The sequence below is a fragment of the Nicotiana attenuata genome, chromosome 9, assembly GCF_001879085.1.
Source record: "Nicotiana attenuata strain UT chromosome 9, NIATTr2, whole genome shotgun sequence".
Classification (NCBI taxonomy): Eukaryota; Viridiplantae; Streptophyta; class Magnoliopsida; order Solanales; family Solanaceae; genus Nicotiana; species Nicotiana attenuata.
In genome coordinates this window covers 6196429-6214758 of record NC_031997.1, presented here as the reverse complement: position 1 = coordinate 6214758, position 18330 = coordinate 6196429, and the positions used below count along the sequence as shown (strand labels likewise).

Below are 18330 nucleotides of genomic sequence, written 5' to 3'. Positions count from 1 at the left end.
TTAATTTGGTTGATAGTTAATCACAAGTTCCTGTGGGTACGATATCTGGACTTACTATCCTATATTATTTGTCGACCACGTATACTTGCGTGTGCGTTTTGGAGCAACACTATGGCTGCGAATTAATAATCTAACAGTATTTTGATATATGAGGTAGGAGTTACTCCCAACCCCATCCTTAAGGTGGCTTTGATTAAAAAAGAGTAATTATTCTTTGACTAAATAATAGTATTGCATTATTAAACACTATTTCAGAGACATGGTTTAGTAAAAATAAACAAAATTTTCATAAGCTTTACATTTACTTTGAAGTCCGTATAATGTGGATTTGCTTCATTCTGTTTATATGTGCAAAAGGCGTAATCAGTGCTTGGGTTGACCATATTCACTGATCTTGTACCAATCTCAACTTGATAAAGTTACCACCAAACAACTAATGCTAAGTTAGCGTCTGGACATATATTAATTGAAATTTGAATTTTTTTTAAATTTGGACTGAAAAATAATTTTTGAAAGTTGAAGTTGTGTTTGGACATGCATTTCACTTGAAAAAACGTTAGAAGTTTCGTAAGGGAAAGAATAGATTTTCACCCAAAGCTGGCCCAAACTAGTGTTTTATGTTGAAAAAAAAATTCAATTTTTTTTTTCAAAAACTAATCAAATTTTATGAACAAGCAGTGTTTTCAAATTTTTTGTCAAAAAGAGTAAAAAACATCTATGTTCAAACGGGAGTTAAATACATAACTATAGCATAAATAAATGAGTAAAGTTGAATTGGCAAATGTCATGGTCAAATATACTCAGATTAAAAAAAAAAAAATTTCAAATTGTATTTTTCTTGGCATATGAATACATCAGTGATCAATAGACTAAGGGCTCGTTTGGTACGAGGATAAGGGATAATTAATTCCGGAATTAAATTTGAGATGAGTTTATACCATGTTTGATTGGGAAAAAATTGCGGTATAACTAGTTATCCCGGGATTGTAGTGTTTTTTTTATCCCCATAGATGGGTGAAAATAATTAATCTCGGGATAACTAATCCTGGTATAACCTATTTCCAACCAAACGACCCCTAAATGATACTCCTTGGTTAAAAGACTTAACTCATCTCAAGTTATCCCTTCCTTGTTCTCCTCTTCATCCATTGTATCACGAAGTGTTGTGCAATTAGTTTCTGGTAAACACAAAATAAAACAACCACATGTTGCTACGCTTAAACCAAAAGAAAACCACTTGTTGTTCCTACCAACTGTGATGAGCATTGGACTGAAGGCTCGTCCGACAACCATCACTTGTCTCACCATTGCCACAGGCCCACAGCCGAGCGAGTTCCTCACACACGTCGGAAAAGCTCCAACGTGTGTAGATTAATAGAATGCTATACGCTGTACACGCGCTGAAATATGAAATCAATTCTACCCTGGCCTATTTGCACAACAAATTCTAGTAGGGAACCCTTCCATGGTATCACTAATTAGCAAACAATAATGTAACTTCATTGCTTTCCTCTTCCTCCATGGTATCACAAAGTGTTCTGCCTTTGGTTTCTGGCAACCACACAACAAAGCCAAAACCAACACACATTACCATAACTAATCGACGAAAAATGCCCAATTCTTTTCCATTAACATCTTGATAGCTGAATAGAGATTGATTACTTTCTCTTTTTGTTCTATGACATAGATCCATCGAGGGGATTCACGAACAAAGAAATGGACTAAGAACGAGTAGAAAACTGCAGGGAGACAAGTCCAGAGGTAAATAAGTCTCCAGGAAGATCCCCTGGTTATAAATGCAATGGCTGGTAAAGTAAGAAATCCCATAGTGAAACAAAAGTAGCCAAGAATCCCAACTTGACTTTGCCATTGATTTGTGACAAGCTCTGTGGACAAGACAAGAGAACTAGTGCCAATTGTAGCTCTTCCACACCCAGAAAGAAACCTCAAGAATGAATACATCCATATGTTGGTAGAAGTAACAGTAATTGTTCCACTAATAGACATGAGTAGACATGAAAGAACCAACATGTTTTTCCTGCCAAGTGAAGAGTCAGCTAAAGTGGAGAGAAGGAAACCTCATGTAAGAAGATACACAACTAGAGTGTCAGATCCATGATTTTTATTTAATGAGTTCAGCTTTTAAATTTTTTAATATTGAACTTATTGTACTGTTAAAATTATGGGCTAATACTTGTTGAGATTTTAGTTGGTTTTTACATATAAATCCATATTTTATATCGAAAATTACATGTTTAATTGAACCATAATCGAAAGGCCACATCCACCCCTGGTTAGGAGTGAATTCAATTGAATCCATCATGCATATTTAGCATGCACTATAGATATATATTCGGAAAATCTTGATAAGTAGTATAAATATTACTCCATTCGTTTTGTTTTAAGTGAAAGTGTGCGACTTAAAACGAAATTTAAGAACGAAAGAATGATTTTCGGAACTTGTAGTTTTAGTTATCTCACGAAATTTCTGTGGCTATAAAATCATATCATTAAGGGTAAATGATAAGTTTAAAGTTGAACTATTTTGAAGTATAAAAAAATGGAATAATATTTTTTGGAACAGACTAAAACGAAAAGTGTGTGGTGTCATGTTGAGGACATAATTAAACTTTTAGATGAGATGGACATCATATAATATCAACATGAAAGCAGGCAACGTCTTAGTTCTGAGCTCACCGCCACCTGTTATTAAAGAGAATTTTCACATGTTTGGCCCATAGTAAAGAATTTGGTTCTCACGCGTGAGAGATATAATTAAGAAAATAAATATTACTTGTCTAAGCTTTTAAATGAGATGATCATATGTACAACTTCTAACATGTCATGTAAAGTGAAACTGGTAAATTCAAAACAAAGAACCTATTAAATTTAATTTATGGATCCATGATATTTACCAGTAAGACATCCCATGAAGAAGGAAGAAGCAGGAAGACCAGTAATAATTGAACCATCACACTGCAAAGACCACTCTGAAATAACTGAAGTATGAGCTGCTAAATCCCATGCCCATGAACCCTTTGGAAGATTACATAAATTAATGTTGAAAGAGTTGCAATCCGATGAAGAAGAAGAAGAAGGAGGAGGTGATGTGCAATGCCAAGATGGCTGTGCATCAGTGAAAGCACTGATGAAAGTTTGTTGAGCATCGAAAAACCATGCAAAAGAGACAAGGATGGCTTGCAAGAACTGAGCCCAAATTCCAAATTCATCTACCTCCATAATGCACCTTTCTATTATTGGCAAGCTTAGTGATGGTTCAACCATTTTTCTTTTTTGGAGATGTGATAACCCAAAAGGTCATCACTTGTTTTAGAAATAAATTCAGTGTTCCAAGGTCTAAAAACCTCCTCTTTACCTCACCTCGACTTGCGTGCGTGGTCCGGACCTATATCCGGAAAGCCTTCTATGTGAAAATATGAGAAATAGAAATTTCTAGAGTTAAAATTTGATTATGGTTGACTTTGGTCAACATTTTTAGCAAACGGATCCGGATCCGTTCCGACGATCCCAGAAAGTCCGCAGTAAAATATGGGACTTGGGCGTATGCCCGGAAATGAATTCCTAGGTCCCAAGCCTTAGAAATCAATTTTTGAAAAAAATTATTTTGCTGAATTATCTAAGAAATGAAGAAAAGAATTAATGTTTTTGAAACCATTGGTCTCAGGCCCGTATTTTGGTTCCGGAGCCCGGTACAAATTTGTTATAGTATTTAAATGATAACTGTGAAATTTGGTAAAAAATGGAGTTTATTTGACGTGAGTTGGACTTCCAGTTGAAGAGTTATGAACTTTGAGTGTTCTCGATGAAAATATTGAGTTTTGAGGTTTAATTCATGGTTTTACATGTTATTTTGATGATGTGATCGCACGAATAGGTCCATATGATGTTTTTGAGTTAGTATGCACGCATGGTTTGAAGTCCCGAGGACTCGGGAGAGTTTCGGGTAGGTTCCGGGATGTTTTAGGCTTAAAACATAGCTGTTGCAGGTCCAGGGATGTTGCAGATCTCTGAACCCGCCAGTGCTGACCGCATTGATTTTTGTGCTGACCGCGGAGGGGCCTTTGCGGCCGCACTCCTTTTTGTGCGGTCCGCGGTGAGGAAGAATTTCACTGGTCTGACTTCGAAAGCCTATATCTTTTGATCTACAAGGAATTTTGAGATGATTTAAAAATGAAAGTTGTACCCTTTCGTGTCTAGTTTCCAGAAAGGTAAAGAAATCATAATTTGGACATCTGTAGAGAAAGTTATGGCCAAAATATTAAAGCATGTCCCTACAGTCAACATTGTGAGCTCCGCGGCCGCACTCGATTTTGTGCGGTCCGCACAGAGGGTCTGAGATGGGTATATTTAGACGGGATTTTCAGTTTTTTTTTTCATTTTTCAAAACCCCAAAAACATAAGAGGCGATTTTTCAAACAACCTTTCTTCTCCAAAACATTAGTAAGTGATTTCTAACTCATTTTCTTTACTCCTTAACTTCTTTTTACAAGATTTCATCCTAAAATCTAGGGTTTTCATGGTTGAATTGGGAATTTTGGGTAAAACCTAAGAATATTGAAATTTGGGGATTTAGACCTCAAATTGAGGTCGGATTCTAAAACCAATTTTATATTCGGGTCGGATTCCTTATTTTCTGTTGGTATTTGATTTAAGGCGTTCCTTACATTTTCTACCGTTATTCTGTTGTTACCTGTTACTCCCCGCAGCATATTTCCCCCGCCAAACTTTAGTTGTAATTATCTGCTTTATTTTCCACTGTATATGATTTAACTGCACAGGTTTATTTGGTAGTCTGGTCCTAGCCTCGTCACTACTTCGCCGAGGTTAAGCTAGGCACTTACCAGCACATGGGGTAGGTTGTGCTGATACTACACTCTGCACTCTTTTGTGCAGATCCCCGTACTTTAGATTTCGGACCGCAGTGAGATTGCTGCTTCTTGTTCATCAGGCGACCCAAGGTAGTCCTGCAGGCGTCCGCAGGCCTTGGCGTCTCGTTCTATCTATTATTCATGTTTTCTTCTTGTATTTCCAGAGAGAGTGTTGTATTATTTCTTTCAGACCTTTATTTGTAGTAATCTTAGACAGTCTGTGAAGTTGTGACACCAGTCTTGGTAGATTTGTTATGGAATGGTTTTAGCAGTATTATTAAAACTTGAAATTAAATCTTCCGCTTGTTAAATTTTGTTGATTATTAACTGTTGGTTTATAACTGTTAACGAATTTAAAAAAATGGAAACAAGGCAAATAATTCAATTGGTTGGCTTGCCTAACTTTCACTAGTAGGCGCCATCACGACTCTCGAGGGTGGAAAATCCGGGTCGTGACAGGAGATTATTTGGAGACTTGTACATGAAATGACAAATGGTATGTCAAATATACAAGTTATTGCCCTACTTTACTTTTTCTCTTTTGGTCTGTTTCTAGGGGTGTGCATTCGATTTATCGATTCGATTTTGACCCTTATCGATGATTACTTATCGATTATCGATTTTACATATGCGTATCGTTATCGTTTCAATAAGGTTTTGATTTTTTCGATTTCGATTTATCGATTTTGGGGGCTTATCGATTCGGTTATCGATTACACCAATAAGAAAATTTGCGGGATTCCACGGAAAGTATATCACTATAAACGCGCCTAACTAATATGGACAAAAAGAAGCTAAAATAAGACGAACACCATTTATAATATAAAAATTGTGTCAACAAGCACACGCAACAAAACTAAAGTAAGGGATCAAATGTATGCCACCAACACTCCAATGGTATAAAAAAACAAAACAAAACAAAACACATCATCACGGCTAATTCTGTTTTCCATTAATTTGAACTTCATTCCCTTGATCTTTAAATATGATCATTCCTTAAATGTGGTAGAGGAAATAATAGGGTAAGGGACTTAGGGTAAAGGAAAGGGTATAGATTAGGGAAAATAATATTGTATAGCCGCTTTCAAAATAGTAGCGGAATATATATACATTCTGTATGTTATATTAATTTACACAAATAGGTAATTACTCATTTAACAAGTGTCTGCAGTCTAGGGGTGTGCATTCGATTTTGACCCTTATCGATAATTACTTATCGATTATCGATTTGTACATATGCTTATCGTTATCGTTTCAATAAGGTTTCGATTTTTTCGATTTCGATTTCGATAACAAATAATCGATTCGATTTATTGATAAACCGATTCGAATGCACACCCCTATCTGTTTCTAATGGGAACCAACTGGTTTTTTATAATCTATTATGGGCCCGTTGGCCATAAAAAAGTTCACATCTTTTTTTTGATTTTTTTCACTTTTTTACAGAATCAGTGTTTGGCCATGAAAATTTCAAATTTCACTTGAAGTTGAATTTTGGAATTTTTCGAAAATTTAAAAAACTCCAAAAAACTATTTTCTAAATTTTTCACTTCAAATCACTCACAAAAATTCAAAAACAACTTCAAATATTATTCACATTTCTTGGAAGAAAATAAGTTTCTTGAAATTTTTCATCTCGAATTGTATTCCCACGAAAGGAATGGTGAAGTTGAAAAACTAATCCTTCAAATCTTTGTTGTGGAGTTGATAAATTATACGCCCTTTGGTTGAATCATAAGGACTTACTTCAATTTTGACTCTATCTCCTGGCAGTATCCGTATAAAACTATGCCGGATCTTTCCTGAAACATAATATATAATCAGATCTAAACGAATCTAAACACAACTCTAACTTTCAAATATTATTTTCAGTTGAATCTTTTTTCATTTTTTCCCCGAAATTTCACAATTCTTTTGTCCAAACGGCCACTAAGAATTGACGGGAAAGGAAGTAGAAAGTACTCCATCTATTTATTGCCAATCGTTTTCTTTTCATTGCTATTGAAAAATGCAATGCCTTAATTGTTGGGGTAAGCATTAATATGCATTAAAAGAGGGTGAATGAGAAATGGAGGAAAATAAAAATTTTAAGTGAAATTTTAAGTTTTCCCCCTTGACAAAGAGACATTGTCCCATATTGGAAGAGGAAGAGGTTTTTGATAGGTATATAAGCAATTGTTCTTCTTTTAGCTCTTAAAGAGTTGAGAAGAAGGCAAGCCTCGTGCCGTCATCGTCGCTCGCTCGGCTTCGGCTTTGAATTTGGTCAATTGATTGATTAATTTTTTAGACCAAATTTATTTGTTAATAGTAAATATTAACAGAAATATTATTAAATATCCGTTTTAATAACAGAATATTAATATTAATATTAAATCCAACGGAATATCGTTTTTCCGTTATTCGTTTTCAGTTTTTCGGTTGTGTAACTGAAAATTAACCTCCCTCTTCAATTCTCGGTTTATTATTGCATAAATTAGCCATTTATGTTATGGTATTTATGCTATGGCCGTTTTGCATAAACAACCATTCTGAAGAGTTTCACCTCTTCAGTTTTCAGGCTAACATTGGCTATAAATACAAGTCCATTCTCTCAGAATTTCCATACGATTTTCTGAGTTCTTCTCCTTTCTTCTGCATACTTTTAACTTCAAAGAAAGCAACAGTAAGTGTGATTTGCTACCGAACTTTGTTTTCGCTGGAACACTGGGGTTTGAAGTACCACTACACCAGTGTGTAATTCGTTCTATCCTAGGAGGAAATAATTCATAACCTTGGGTACTAGGAGGAGATTAAATTCCTTAAGGAAACACTGTGAATTCAGCGGGGTCGGATTAACTTTTGTTTGGTTTACATTTTCTGTTTATATGTTATTCTATCTTTTCCAAAATTAGCTTACATATACAGTTTACTAAGAGCTTAAGGAATTTAATTTATTTTCTGTACTGTTATGGAGATTAAAACCTTTTTGGTTTTCTACTCCGTTGGAGATTAAAATCGGCATGATTTTAACGTTTGCTTTTGTCATTGTTGATACCCAATTTTTCCCATAATATTTTCAGAACTATGCTTTGGCATCAATTAGTATTTTTCATTCAATTTCTGTATTTTAAAATATTTTAATTTATCCCTGCAATTATTGCATCATAAATAGTTTTATAATAATTTTTGTGGCTTAATTTTATCATTTTACATTTGTACTAAGTTTCAATTATTGCACAAATAGCCACATTTGTATTTTTAGGATGCAATTGTAATTACTTTGCAATTATAGCCTATGCATGCATTATTACATTATTTTTCCAGAAAATAACCTTTTACATTTTTAAAATATTAAGTAATCATTTTAAAATACTTCTAGGCATGAAAATCATTTTTTACAACCTATTAGTTATTTTTTAAAATTGTTTTACAAATTGAAAGGGTATTAACAAATAGCCCTCTTATTTTCGGATTTAGCCTAATTACCTAGCCCAATTTCAACCCCAATTCAATTAAACCAGGCCCAAAATCTACCCAGCACAAACCCCTTATCTACCCGACCCAGATCTTGTTAGATCCTGGTCGTTGATCATTTTGATCAAAGGTCCAGATCTCCCCTTACCTAAATTAAACTAACCTATACCCCCCAAACCCTAATCATTTTACCACCCTTCCCCGCCGTCATCTGTTCCTCTCCTCCCTCAAATGCTCTCGACCTCAACCCTAATCTCCACACGCCGTCACTCACCTACCGCGCTCCTATGGTGGTTCTTCACCACCTCAGGCCTCTAATGGCCTCCTGTTTGCTATGGCGTCTCCATTTTTTGGATCCTTGAAGAGATCCTCAAGGGACCTAGGCAGTCTGTTTACACCTTGGGTTTTCTTGCTGATTTCAGGCTATTTAGCTTGATCTTGAGTAAGATCTTTCTCATTTTTTCGTCTTGGAACCGTGGTTTCCTAAGTCTGTGCATGTCTCTGTTGCTTTTCCAAAAAGGGACCCTAATTTTTATCCTTTGATCTTCTCAGATCTTGCCAGATCTGAGATGAATCGAGTCTATTCCGCATGTTTTCATGAAAGTCTTATGGTTTTTTTTATCGATTCTCCGTTTTTCCTAAAAACTAGGGTTTACTGAACTCACTCTTTTAAAGACTTTCCGATTTTTGAGTGTTTAATCGTGGTTCTTAAGTGTTACCGACTGATTCGTGTTAATATTGTTTGGACCCTAGTCGATTTATGCTAAATCCCTAATTTCTCATATTTTTTGCTTCGATTCTGAATCTTTCCGTGTAACTGGCTACATTGTTTGGTCTGTGTTTTGACTTTCATGATTTTCCTTAGCATCTTGTGACTTCTACCCTAGTTCATCTCTACTAGGGTTTCTGAGTGGATCTCTTGGCTCATTTATATGTGTTTATGAAGTTTTGTTCAGCCTACTCATCTATTTCTGGAAACTGGTATTTTTCCCTCTCTTTAAATCAGTATTATTTTGAATTTCGATTTACTGATTTTCTTGGTTGAAATTATGTGCTGATTCTTGATTTATTCCCTTGTTTACGACTCTAATTATTCTTATTACCTTATTGTCTGTAATGTTACTGATTCTTCACGATTACTTCCTTAATTAAACTTCTGTTTGTTTACCTTTTTACTTAGGTATGATTTAATTTTCTTTCCTTAAGTGACTCCTGCCCTTTAACCGTTGGGTATTTGTCCTTAATTGAAGGAAGACTATGCTAATTTCATGTGTGATTGATTGTGTAATTTCCCTGATTGCTGAATTATGATTTCTTTACCTTATTCTGCTCCGCTCCTAAACCGCTATATATACTCTCCCTTACTCTCAGTTCAACACGGACATTAGTTCATCAACTACTCTTACACTCTAAAATGTTATCTGTTCTTCCTGCTACTTGTGATCTTCATTAGTCTAGCCGGCTGTCAGCCAAGGCTAGAAATTGCACAACACTTGTCTTACATCTTGTGTTCTCTTTCCCTAACTGGTATGCCTCTGATTAAATTTTAGAATCTAAAACTATGTGTTTATTTACTGCCTTAGTTCATCAGTCTTGAGGTTCATTCTTACTTCTGTTTACTGCTTATCTAGCATGCCTAATACACCTTGATCAATATGTGATTAACATGTCTCATTTCACTTGCCTGTTTACTATCTTGTTTAACATGTCTAACACTTTCTTATCCCATATATGATTAGCCTATCTGCCTGACTACTGTTTATCTAGCATGCCTAAACTTTGTTTTGTAAGTGTGTGATTAGCATGTGTACACTTGTTAATACTTGCCTAGCATGTCCATTTAAGTTCTTGCCTGTTCTGCCTTACTCCTGCTAAGTTATCTAGTCTCTCCAATGCAACTCTAGTTGTGTTGTTTCTGTGCTCCACTATACCCTAAGGTGTATTCTATGTGTCCCCAACCCCTCTTCCCTGGTGTGGAATCTGTTTGCCAAAGTATTTTTCGAAGCTGTTTGTTTTGTGACTTGTGTTCTGATTGCAAATTGTTTTCCATGTTCTTCTAACTACTGTTTTATCATCAAAACTAGTACTGATTTTCAGAAAATCTTTATCACTCCTAAGACCCTATTCATACTGTTTACCAAAACTCTTTCAAATCATGTCAAGCACTCTCACTTATTCTTAGGTTATTAAGTCCTACCTCTCTGGTATGTGTACTGCCTAGAGGCCCCATGAGATCTCTCTGAACTCTGGCATATCAGGGCTGGCTCTTCCACACTGTACATAAATCAGTCCTTATTTGAGAAAGGTCTGGGTGTGAGCACTGCCCGGGATCCTTGAGGTCCTTAGGGAACTCTGACACACCTAGACATGAAATTGGCTGTGAAACTTTGGGCATTTGAGACTACTGAAGGCTTGGTACACTAGGATTTGCTTTGGGCCTATTTCAAGCTCCCTATAGCTTAATTTCTATTCTATTTATGTAATTTTTATTCAATCACTAGTCTGTAATAATCAATTGTAAACAGATAATGGGGTGACTAGTGAAAAGGGAGGGTAGTTGTATACTGTGGGTAAAAAATGGTAGATAACATGCCTATAGGATTACTTTTGTTCAAATGTGTTTTGTTAGATAACATGCCTATAGGACTACTTTGGTTCAAATGTGTTAGATAACATGCCTATAGGGTTTTGCTTTGGTCCAAATAAGTTCTGCCTACTTTACTTCACATGATTAGACACCATGCCTATAGGAAATAAAATAACTAAGGTTCAGTTCTCATTACGGTATATATTCAAATCTGTCTCTTTAGAGATCATGCCTATAGGATCTAAAATCGGTTTAATTAGAAATCATGCCTATAGGTTCTGAATCCGCTTAATTAATTATCCTACTCGTTTCTTTAATGGCCTTCAACGTTGTGTTAATTAATGTCACTAGAAAGCATGCCTATACGATAAAGGACTTCAAAAAATGATTTTTCCAGAATAGTGAATGCATATACACACTTAGGCAAACCTTAGGGCGTTAAAATTTAAACCAGTTCTGTTTATGTGTGAAGTTATCCAGGCTTAACAGGCTATAAACTAGTAGGCAAACTGATCAGGGTTCTGCCACTTTCCTTATGCATGTCCTGAATCTGTAGCATTCATCTAGATACGTACCATGTTCTTAGGATTTCTGAACTTTCTTCAAAACCTGTGTTTTAGACGTGCTGTTTTGTTTGCCTATATACACGCGGAGGTAAATGTGAGCCTTTTAACTGCTTGTCTTTATTTGCTTGTCCTATATGTTATTTGCCTGTCGCCTAGATTTTAACCTTTTATAAACCTTAGGCTGTCTAGAACTGTCCAGATTTAGAGGTCCCATAGTCCTCCAGGACCACAAGGGAGGGACGGGTAGCAGCACACTTAGAGGTCGTTAACTAAACTCGCTTATAACCACTAGGGGGGAGGGGGGGTAATGGGTAGTAAAAGGATGATGACTGCGCGGTAATGTCATGTGTAGCCCCTCATTGAGGAGTGATTACCGGGCATTGCATGGGTATGATCCTGTAGGCTAATCAACTTAGGACTTCCCTTTCCTAACCCTCCTATGTGTTTAAATTCTACAAACTCCCTTTTCTTTACATGTACATGTGTAAGCTATTCAAACCTCTACTTTCATTACTTGAATCATACACGTACTTAGAATGTGAAAATATGCATTTATTTGCAAATATGTGTTGAAACTGTTTACTTGTTTAAAATGACTGATTCATATAAGTTCGGCCGGGACCCACCGTTGTGGACCGCGAGGGGTGCCTAACACCTCCCCCTCAAGGTTATTTCGAGCCCTTACCCTAATTTCTGGTAACGCAAACTAGTTACATGAGTTGATTACTCTAGGTGCCCTAACGCACCATAATCCGTTAGGTGGCGACTCTTCAAATACCCAATTCCAAAAGGAAACGAGTTTTTCCCTGATAATAGGATAGATTTATGTAGTTTGGAAACTATTTATGCCCCAACTTGACTATGCTTCACCGTTCTAGGATGGTAAAATGACGATAAATTGGCTCTAATTGTGAATTTCATGTTTTGCAGGAGCGAGTTGCGCTTATGAGAACTTAGGACAGTGTTTGGAGCTAAATTAAAGCAAGGGAAGCCCCTCGGAGCTGAGTACGTGTGAAAGAAGAGAGAAAAGGAGAGCTAAAATGATGACCCAGCTTAGTGCGGCCATTAGCGCGACCGCACTAGTCCATAAACTCGAGACAGAATACTATGCTATATGCGCGGCCATTTGCGCGAGCACGAGCGCGGCCGCGCTAGTCCAGTTCGGAGCATATAATTTCAGGGGTAAACTTGGAAGTTCGAGGGTAATTCCACTTAACCTATAAGAGGTCCAGCTCGCCCAAAGGGACATTATCAAAGTTTTTAAAGCTTAGTTGAAGGCAAGGAGAGGCAAGAGGCAAGGAGGATAATTCGATATCGAGTTCTTCCTTTCTTCTCTTTGTATTTACCATTTATGATGAATTTTGCTGTTGTTAGTATGAATACGATTATGAGTAGCTAAATATTTAGTCTAGGGTTTTGATGGAACCTGTTGAAGGATGAACTTCGTGTTATGTTAATATAGTTTGCCCAGTTTAATCTCTATTTGTTCAACTACGTTCTTGTTGTAGTTAATTGATAGGATCCTCAATTAGCTGTGCCTATTTAGTATGTATTACTCGGGAGAGAGTGCATATTTAGGTAATTGTTGAACAACACCACTCCCAAAGTATATGAGGAATCAATAACCGAGGGTTTAAAGGCGGGATTAGGGATAACGAAGCCTTGGGTGTGATCTAAAGTGAGCTGTAATAAAAGCCAGCTAGCATAACTCGGGAGAGTGCGTCTAGTAAATTGTCGTAATTACTCGGGAGAGATTTACGGTAGTAAGAGTGCTCATGATCAGTAGAGACGATTATGCAAATCTATATGAAACATAACAGGAAGGGATTCCATCAATAGGGGAAATCACAACCTTAGATCCTTCTCTTAATTGTTTACAACTCAAGCATAGTTAGTCTTTAGTTTACTTAATTTAGTTCAGTTATAGTTGGTAAAAATATCGCCAATTGTTATTCAAAATATTTGGGAAGTTGATTAAGAAAAATTTAGTGAGTCTAACAAGAGTAATTGGTAGGTTAATTCCCTGTGGATTCGACTCTGGGCTAAATACTCAGATTATATTTGCAACGTCCGCTTGTCCTTTTTATAAGGCATAGTTGGGCGTGATCAAATTTTGGAGCCGTTGCCGGGGAATTAACGGTGTTATCAATTACTGTTTAAAGAAATACAAAAATTCTTAGTGTAGTCAGTTTTCTTATTTTCAATCTATACATTGAAATTTTAACGTTTGTTGACTTGGTTGTACAGGTGCATGCCTAGAAACTCATCGAGAACTGGTGAAGTATTTGAAGCATTATCAGATCCCGAGAAAGTCTTCAAGGCCTTGAATCGGGCCAACCGGAAGAAACAAACAACAACAATCAACTGAACAACTCGAACCAAACATGGGGGATAACGTGGTAGATTCGGCTGCGCAAGTAGTGGCACCTCTTGTGCCAGAGGCTCCTCTATATGACTGGGCGCAACCCACAGCTGAGAATTTGGCCACAACGATATTAGTCCAGCAGATACAGGCCGAATCTTTTCAAATCACAAACAATATGTTGCACTTGGTGCAGAACAAGGGACTATTTTAGGGGTCATATATTGAAGATCCTCAGCAGCATTTGAAATATTTCCTGTCAGTCTGCAAAACTCAAAGGCAGCCCAACGTAACTCAGGAAGCAATAAAGCTATTGTTGTTTCCATTCTCAGTGACAGGAGCTGCCCAGACTTGGCTAAACTCACTCCCCATTAACTCCATCACTACTTGGGAGGAGTTAGTCAAGCAATGATGAAATTTTGAGCTTCAAACAGAAACCAATGGAAACACTGCAAGAAACATGGGAACGATTCAAAGGAATGTTAGTTATATGTCCGCACCATGGTATTCCAGAGCAGATGTTAAGGCAGCAATTTTACATGGGTCTGACAGATGGTGTGAAGGCTATTGTTGATGCTTCAGCTGGTGGNAATTAAAATAGTAAATTAACTAACTAAAGATATTAAGGGTTAGAGAAAAGATTAAGGAGGTCTAGAGTTATGATTTCCCCTATTGTCGGAATCCTTCCCGCTATGTCTTCTATAATTTCGCCTAAGTATTCTCTACCGATCATGAGCACTCTTATTGCCGTAAATCACTCCCGAGTAATTACGACAATTTACTAGACGCACTCTCCCGAGATACGCTAGCTAGGCTTTTAATACAGTTCACTTAGATCGCACCCAAGCTTCGTTATCCCTAATCCTGCCTTTAAACCCTCGGTTATTGATCCCTCATATACTCTGGGAGTGGTGTTGTTCAACAATTACCTGAATATGCACTCTCTCCCGAGTTATGCATACTATATAGGCACAGCTAATTGAGAGCTCTTCAACCAACCACAATATAAACGTAGTTGAACAAATAGAGAAAAGCTATGGCTCAATTATATAAAAACATAACAAGAATTTATCCTACAAAAGGTTCTATCAAAACTCTAGATAACAAATTAGCTATTCATAATAGTATGTAAAACTACAATACTAAAAGTCATAACCAACAATTAGAAATAGGAAGAGGAAGGAAAAACTTGTAGAAGAATTCTCCGCCTTGCTCCCAATGTGTTCTTGCCTCCAAGGGTGTTGTCTAACCCTAAAGTAGTGTCTCTCCGCCTCCTTAGGTCTAATTTGTGTCCAAAATATGTCCTCTTTTTGTTCTAGGCCGGCCTCCTTTGTTTTATATAGGGTTTAGGACTTAAAATCCCATGTTTTACACTTTAGCCCCTGAAATTTACGCTTCCCACCGCGGTTTCACCGCGATCGCGGTGGAACCGCGGCCAAACGCCCTCGCGGATTCTTCATTCTTCAGAAACTGCCTTCCACCGCGGTTCTGCCGCGGTCGCGGCAAAACCGCGGTTTTTCACCCTGTTCCGTTTGGAATTTGGAAAAACGTAAAACATGAAAGTTGTAGCCCTTTGAGTTAGCTTTCAAACCATATATTGTGGAGCCCAAATGGAGTTCTGAGCAAAAAGTTATGTCTATTTTACTAGACAGTGCGCAATATGCCTCCTCAAGTCTTCGTTCGTACTTAATTATCAAATTTGACCCCCGAACACGATCCCGGATTAATTCCTTGAGCTTTTACTCAGACTTCAAAGCTTAAAATCACTTAAATTCATTCCATAACATCTATATAGCTCGGAATCACACCTACAAGGCATAAAACACACAATTAGTGCAAAACACTAGCGATTAAAGCGCAAACTCAATTAAAGTGCAGTAAATTCGAGTGTAATAAGCGACTAAAATATGCAATTATAGCCTATCATCAGGTATTTCCATCTCTAAGGTCCTCAAGGGACCAGGGTTAGTCCGCTTACGCCTTTGGTTCTTTCTCGCCTGTTTTAGGCCATTCTGGTTCAATTTCGAGTAAGGATTTCTTATTTTAATCTTGAACCTATGGATTTCTAAGGCTATATTGTCACCTCTGAGTTACTTCTGAAAACCCTAATCTTTATCTTTGATCTTCTCAAATCTGTACAGATCTGAGATGAATCGAACCTATCTCACATGTTTCCTTGAAAGATTTCTGGTTTTTCAACTGATTTTCCGTTTTCTAAAGTTAGGGTTTTACAGAAAGTCATCTTCTCAAAGGTTTCCTGATTTTTGAATGTTTAATCGTCTGTTCTTATGTGCTTTTGACCAATTCATGTTAAGTTTGCCTAACCCTAGTCGATTTATGCTAAAACCCTAATTTTCTCATATTTTGCTTCGATTCTGGGTTTTTCCGTGTTACTTGTTGCATTGTTTCGTTCTATGCTTTGACTTTCATGATTTTCCTTTAGTCTAATTCAGTGCCTTGTGATTTTTACCTTAGTTCATCTCTATTAGAGATTCTGAGCCAATTTTTGGGTTAATTTCTGTGTGTTTATGAAATTTTATTTAGCCTATTTGCCTATTTGTGAAAACGGATATTTTCCTCCCCGTAAATCAGTACTACTTTGAATTGTGATATACTGACTTGTTCTGTTAAACTTATGTGCATAATCCTTGATTATTCCCTTATTTATGACTTTAATTGGCCTTCTTACCTTATTCTATCACCTGTGATATTTACTGATTTTTCACGATTGTTTCCTTAATTAGACTCCTGCTTATTTTGCCTCTTTACTTACATCTGATTTGATTTTCTTTCCTTAAATATCACATGTCCTTTACCGTTGGGTAATTACCCTTAATTAAGGGAAGACTATGCTGATTTTGCGTGTAAGTTGATTATGTGATTTTCTTAGTTGCTGAGTGTTGATTTCTTTTACCTTTTTCTGCTCTGCTCCTAAACTGCTATATAAACTCTCCTCTATTTCACTTTAAGGGACAGACATTAGTTCATCAACTACTCTTACACTCTAAAAAGTTCTCTATTCTTCCTGCTACTTGTGATCTTTATTAGTCTAGCCGGCTGTAAGCCAAGGCTAGAAATTGCACAACACTTGTCTTACATCTTGTGTTCTCCTTCCCTAACCGGTATGCCTCTGATTAAATTTGAGAATCTAAACTTATGTGTTTATTTATTGCCTTAGTTCATCAGTCTTGGGTTCATTCTTACTTCTGTTTACTGCTTATCTAGCATGCCTAATACACCTTGATCAATATGTGATTAACATGTCTCCATTTCACTTGCATGTTCACTATCTTGTTTAACATTTCTAACACTGCCTTATCCCATATGTGATTAGCCTATCTGCCTGACTACTATTTATCTACCATGCCGAAACTTTGTTTGTAAGTGTGTGATTAGCATGTGTACACTTGTTAATACTTTCCTAGCATGTCCATTTAAGTTCTTGCATGTTCTGCCTTACTCCTGCTAAGTTATCTAGTCTCTCCAGTGCAACTCTAGTTGTGTTGTTTCTGTGCTCCACTATACACTGAGGTGTGTTCTGTGTGTCGTCAACTCCTCTTTCCTGGTGTGGAATCTGTTTGCCAAAGTGTTTTCTGAAGCTGTTTGTTCTGTGACTTGTGTTCTGATTGCAAATTATTTTCCATGTTCTTCTAACTACTGTTTTATCATCAAAACTAGTACTGATTTTCAGAAAATCTTTTCACTCCTAAGACCCTTCTTATACTATTTACCAAAACTCTTTCAAATCATGTCAAGCACTCTCACTTATTCTTAGTTTATTAAGTCCTGCCCCTCTGGTATGTGTACTGCTTAGAGGCCCCCGAGATCTCTTTGAACTCTGGCATATCAGGGCTGGCTCTTCCACATTGCACATAAATCAGTCCTTATTTGAGAAAGGTCTGGGTGTGAGCACTGCCCGGGATCCTCGAGGTCCTTAGGGAACTCTGACACACCTAGACATGAAATTGGCTATGAAGCTTTGGGCATTTGAGACTACTGAAGGCCTGGTATACTAGGATTTGCTTTGGGCCCATTTCAGGCTCCCTATAGCTTAATTTCTATTCTACTTATGTAATTTTTATTCAATCATTGGTCTATAATAGTCAATTGTAAACAGATAATGGGGTGACTAGTGAAAAGGGAGGGTAGTTGTATACTGTGGGTAAAAACTGGGTAGATAACATGCCTATAGGACTACTTTGGTTCAAATGTGTTTTGTTAGATAACATGCCTATAGGGTTTTGTATTGGTCCAAATGAGTTCTGCCTATTTTTCTTCACATGATTAGACACCATGCCTATAGGAAATAAAATAACTATGGTTCAGTTCTCATTACAGTATATATTCAAATCTGTCTCTTTAGAGATCATGCCTATAGGATCTAAAATCCGCTTTAATAGAAATCATACCTATAGGATCTAAAATCAGTTTAATAGAAATCATTCCTATAGGTTCTGAATCCGTTTAATTAAT

General features: G+C 36.8%; 1 pseudogene; it reads right to left on the bottom strand.

Annotated features, from left to right (window-relative positions):
* Positions 1475 to 3285, bottom strand: LOC109232498 (annotated as a pseudogene).